Source organism: Schistocerca piceifrons, chromosome 8, assembly GCF_021461385.2.
Source record: "Schistocerca piceifrons isolate TAMUIC-IGC-003096 chromosome 8, iqSchPice1.1, whole genome shotgun sequence".
In the NCBI taxonomy this organism is placed as follows: domain Eukaryota; kingdom Metazoa; phylum Arthropoda; class Insecta; order Orthoptera; family Acrididae; genus Schistocerca; species Schistocerca piceifrons.
This window is the reverse complement of record NC_060145.1, coordinates 13,351,625-13,357,624: the sequence shown is the minus strand read 5'-3', so window position 1 is coordinate 13,357,624 and position 6,000 is coordinate 13,351,625.

Below are 6,000 nucleotides of genomic sequence, written 5' to 3'. Positions count from 1 at the left end.
AAAGGCGGTCTCCAAAAATTTTGTATTGTGTGTATATTGTGTGTGTGTGTGTGTGTGTGTGTGTGTGTGTGTGTGTGTGTGTGTGAGAGAGAGAGAGAGAGAGAGAGAGAGAGAGAGAGATAGAGAGAGAGAGAGAGAGAGAGAGAGTAAACTGTCAACGCCCCATATTCGCACGAGTTGCCGGACTACTTGGCTATCGTAGTGGTAATGCACTGTGTACGCAAATCGTCGTCGTGACTCAGCCCGTTAGTGAAACCGTATCAAAGTCCCAACGGTATTTTGTGAGATCATTCTTCACGTATGGACAGGAAACGATGGCGGGGAACTTTAAGTTAACTATGTATAGACAGACAGTCGTCATCCCCCACTCTGTGCGTGTATCGGCCATGCTCCGCGAGTCCTCGGCCCTACTCGCCAACTCGTGTGCCCGCGCTCCTTTCGCCGCTGGCGTGGTACAGTACAGTACAGTGCAATACAGAACTATTGTACCCGACCACAACAGGCTCACGTGGCGGCGGGTTGTCGGTTACAGGAGCGGCGGCGGAGACACAAGAAGACGGAGATGACGTCAGAGAAGCCGCTGGCGAGTTTACAGGGACTGTCTCTGGCACAAGGCGGGTCACTCCACAAGCGCTTCGTGTAACGCGGAGCAGTGCTGGAAGCGGCAGTCTTGCGGTATGGCGGGAACGCGAGACCTCTGTCGAGAGCCGATTTTAAGAGATCAGGGACACAACCGTGACAGACGAGACGTTTTCTAGACCTGAACTTAAAGGTTCCCGCAGGGAGTAAGCCACGCACTGTGCATGACACAGGAATATTCTATAGACCAGATTTACTAGTATGAAAGAGGAATCCTAGGGAAACGCGTTGTCTGCCACTTATATGGCCAAGAATTTTTGTGTATAAAAATAGTTTGTCGACTCTGTTTATCGTAATGTAACGAGTTACTGTAACGTATCGAATTGTTGTTGTTGTTGTGGTCTTCAGTCATGAGACTGGTTTGATGCAGCTCTCCACGCTACTCTATTCTGTGCAAGCTTCTTCATCTCCCAGTACCTGCTGCAACCTACATCCTTCTGTATCTGTTTAGTGTATTCATCTCTTGGTCTCCCTCTACGATTTTTACCCTCCACGATGCCCTGCAATACTGAATTGGTAATCTCTCGATGCCTCAGAACATGTTCTACCAACCGATCCCTTCTTCTAGTCAAGTTGTGCCACAAACTTCTCTTCTCCCCAATTCTATTCAATACCCCCTCATTAGCTATGTGATCTACTCATCTAATCTTCAGAACTCTTCTGTAGCACCACATTTCGAAAGCTTCTATTCTCTTCTTGTCCAAACTATTTATCGCCCACGTTTCACTTCCATACATGGCTACACTCCATCCAAATACTTTCAGAAACGACTTTCTAACACTTAAATCTATACTCGATGATAACAAATTTCTCTTCTTCAGAAACGCTTTCCTTGCCATTGCCAGTCTACATTTTATATCCTCTCTACTTCGACCGTTATTTTTCTCCCAAAATAGCAAAACTCCTTTACTACTTTAAGTGTCTCATTTCCTAATCTACGAGGGTTATTCCAAAAGTAAGGTCCGATCGGTCGCGAAATGGAAACGACTATGAAAATCCGATAAAGCTTTGCACAGATGTGTTGGGTAGTGTCTCTAGTATAACCCCAGTTAGCATCACGTCGCTCTTCTCATTTCTGAGCTCGCAGTGAGTGCGTAAAGATGTCTAGAAAATAGTGTCTGCCGCCAAGTACGAGGGCCTGGTGAGAAATTTCGCCTGAAGCTATGCAGCCAACATTACATAACTGTCGTGCTGTTTCGTCTTCACGACAATTCCTAGCCGCATTCTGCAGGGGCAATGAAGATGCTCCTGCATCGTTTTCAAATGGAAATGTTAGATTACCCACAATACAGTCCGCAATTGTCTCCCCCTGAGTTTCATCTCTGGTCACATGAACCGCTGTCTTTGAAGACAACATTTTGACACAGACAACGAGGTGTAGGCCAGCGTGGAGAATTGGCGGAAAGCACTGGCGGCTGCCTTCTATGATGAGACTATTGAAAAGTTGGTACAACGCTATGACAAAAGTCTAAGTCAGAACGGCGACTACGTAGAGAAGTAGCTGAAAGGTGTAGCTAATTGTTACAAGTAAAACATTTCTGATGTTCACTGTGGTTTCAATTTGGCAATCAATCGGACCTTACTTTTGGAATAACCCTCGTAATTCCCTCAGCATCACCCGATTTAATTCCACTACATTCCATTATCCTCGTTTTGCTTTTGTTGATGTTCATCTTATATACTCCTTCCAAGACACTGTCCATTCCGGTCAACTGCTCTTCCAGGTCCTCTGCTGTCTCTGACAGATTACAATGTCATCGGCGAACCTCAAAGTTTTTATTTTTTCTCTATGGATGTTAATTCCTACTCCGAATTTTTCTTTTGTTTCCTTTACTGCTTGCTCAATATACTGATTGAATAACATTGGGGATAAGCTACAACCCTGTCTCACTCCCTTCCCAACCACTGCTTCCCTTTCGTGCCGCTCCACTCTTATAACCGCCATCCGGTTTCCGTACAAATTGTAAATAGCCTTTCGCTCCCTGTATTGTACCACGCCACCTTCAGAATTTGAAAGAGAGTATTCCAGTCAACATCGTCAAAAGCTTTCTCTAAGTCTACAAATGCCAGAAACTGTGTCATATTTCTGTAGCACCAGTGTATCAGTCATTTGTGTAAGAGATCAACTGCAAAGACTTTATCTCTGATTGATACGTTTGTAAAGCTTGAACACATCAAAGGAGACATTGTCTTTGAGTATTAAGAGAAGCACCGTTGCGTAGAATAGCGCGCGGCAGGCAGGACAGAAGCAGCTGCAGCATAGGGGAAAGCGAGGCGCAGTCGTAGGCGTGTTGTGTGCTGGGCGAGATGCGACCGTGATCGGTTGGCCTGGCTGAGGAGATCTCGGTCAGAGCAAGTGCTTCCCCTTCGAAGATGAGGCATTTTGAGAAGTGGAGAATAGCTAAGAAATAAATATTACTGCAGGAAAGACTTTTGGAATTTGATTTTTACACAGAAACGATTCAGCAACCGAAAGGTATCAGTCGCATTGCTCTGTGTTCATTTGGTCCGCCCCCGGTAGCTGAGTGGTCAGCGCGATAGAATGTCAATCCTAACGGCTGGGGTTCGATTCCCGGCTGGGTCGGAGATTTTCTCCGCTCAGGGACTGGGTGTTGTGTTGTTCTAATCATCATCATTTCATCCCCATCGACGCGCAAGTCGCCGAAGTGGCGTCAAATCATAAGACTAGCACCCGGCGAACGGTCTACCCGACGGAACGCCCTAGTCACACGACACTTACAATTTAGTAGTTTGTTAATTTTCAGTGTTAAGTGATTTCGAGTGTTAGGCAAAGGAGACAATTTATCAGTCATACGTCCTAAGAGTTAGCAAGTTTCATCCACTTCAGTTGATTAAAGGGGGGAGGGTGTTCATTTAATAATTTAATAGCAATTTTATACCTCAATAATACTCGGTGTCTGTGATAGGATTAAAAATAATGAGTAATTTTATTAGAAGGAGTTTAAAAGTTACATTTGCAATTTTGAGAAAATTAAATAGATCCTGATTTCATTTTATTTTTCATTTATAATCATGCTCTTCTTTTCTTGAACGACGTACGTTGAGAATGCAGTTGACTAGTAAGACCAGTGGTGGCAAATGAATAGAACGACGAGTGTATAGGTTGTTTTCTTTCTTGACAGGCGGTGAATTACAGCCCACTGTTCAGCGCTGTTCCCTGTAAGCTTATGATGTCGCAACGGCGTTATCTTTGGCAGCAGACCGAGCGCCTGTTGCGGGTAAGACTTTACAGAACTCATTTGCAAGGTGGTTTCCTTGCGTACAGCTAATAAATTAGACATGAACGCATTCTCGACGCGTAATGTATAGCTACTGTGAGTTAACATGTCCCTGACAAGGTTAGTTTCACTTGATACTGTCAGTACTGAAAGTCCCTTCATTAGAAATTTCCGGCTTATATGATTTTCATTGTATTAGATACTTTCTGTAATTTCGGATCATTACTTTTTTTTTCATTGGATGCTTTCAGAATTTACGCTCATGTCATAAGATAACCACAACCGCGTGATGTGCACTGTATTCGAAAAAAAAATGGCGGTCAACAGTCTGCGGCACAAAAATTAATCACGCTCCCTTTTTTCTAGCTAGTAAAGCTAATCTCCGGGAGCAAACTCAAGACGGAAAACACTGAGTTTTAACGGCGAAAGAAAACTGTAATTCTTCGCTTTCATTGATTATCTGAAAGTATCGTCATTGTGGGTACATGAGCCGCTGCACTACCGACCGCTGATCAGGCCTGGTTACAGGTTACAGGCAACAAATGCATGTGCCAAACGAAAAAAAGAGTGATGTAAGAAAAAATGGGAGCACGTAAAAAACTCAATACAACAATGAACATGACTAGGCAACGTATTTGAAATAAAAAATTGCATGTAATACAGTTTATCGAATAAAAATAATAACCTAGGGAACCTTCAACATCTAAATATTTAGAAATGCAAATTTCAAAGCACGTGACAAAATTCACCTCCAGGAATGTATGTTAACCACTGCGCTACACCATCATTCTGCATTCCGTTGTTATATTTATGACTCTCCAGAACCTGCTGCAACGATGATCTGCTGCCTCCAAAAAGTTCGGCCTCGCATACGAAGCGTATCTACCGTAGCTCCATCTCTGTGATGATGGTAACCGTACGCAGGGTGTCCCAGTAAGAGCGTACAAAAATGCAACAGGATAAAGAGAATGCTGCACTGAACAATTTGAGGTAGAGAGCCTGGGGTCACAGAAGCGAGCTTAAGGAGATGTGGAAGTAAACTTGTCTACCGCTTTGTCTAGCACTACTGTTTTCCAGCGTATTTACAACTAACATGCGCACAAGTTTACACGTACTGTAGTGTACCTTCTTTATTTCCTGCAAGGCAACTAGGACGACGAGTCATGATGCAGGTCATGTTTAATTTACTTGTCCATAAGATGGCACTGTTGTAACGTATTTGGATTGTCCCATTATAAAATAAATAAAATAAATCAATAAAAATATATACTGTTATTTAGATATTGATTATTCTATCTGTATGATGGTGATTGTGATTGCAATTGTAATTAATATTTTGCTTATCTGGAACGTGGACGTTTAATTATTCGTTATCAGACGCTTGACAATGGCTTTTTCGTAAAGGCAATGTTACTCGTAGTTGACCGTGAAATAAAACTGAATAATCGGACTTCGTAATTAAATCGTTTCCAAAGACTGCTGCGGTAGGTGCGGACTCATAATCTAAATCTCAATATTACAATAATTTGCCAGCCATGCCAATACGTCGTACAGAGGTGATTGTCTACTAAACATAAAAAAGTTACACAGTTAGTTAAATCAGATATATTCAATGAATAAGCCTACAGTTCATAATCCTACTTACTTTTATAAATATAATTCTTTACAGAATCGAGTGCCTAGTGTGGTTGCAACTCGCAGTATTCTTCTATAACATGAAATATGGCGGTGTGCCAGACAATAAAATAAAATACGTGCTTCTCGCACCACTTCAACCAGAGCTCTCTCTTTCTTAATCAAACATAAGAGTAACGTAATTGTGCTTTTGTTTTATCAGCGACACAGCGCTGCAGTTGTGTGCCATAGGCTTTATTTATTTGTCACTGATTATTTATTTAATTAATATTTCGCGTTTCCGCGGAAACTCACGCTCGTCATGCAAATGTGCCTTTATACCATGACAGGACGTTCTATGAATCAACGACATACTCATTCGTTTCTCAGTGCTGTCCAGAGACGTACAGTACAATACTATAGAGCAAGCCGGCCAGGGTGGCTTAGCGGTTCTAGGCGCTACAGTCTGGAACCGCGCGACCACTATGGTCGCAGGTTCGAATCCTGC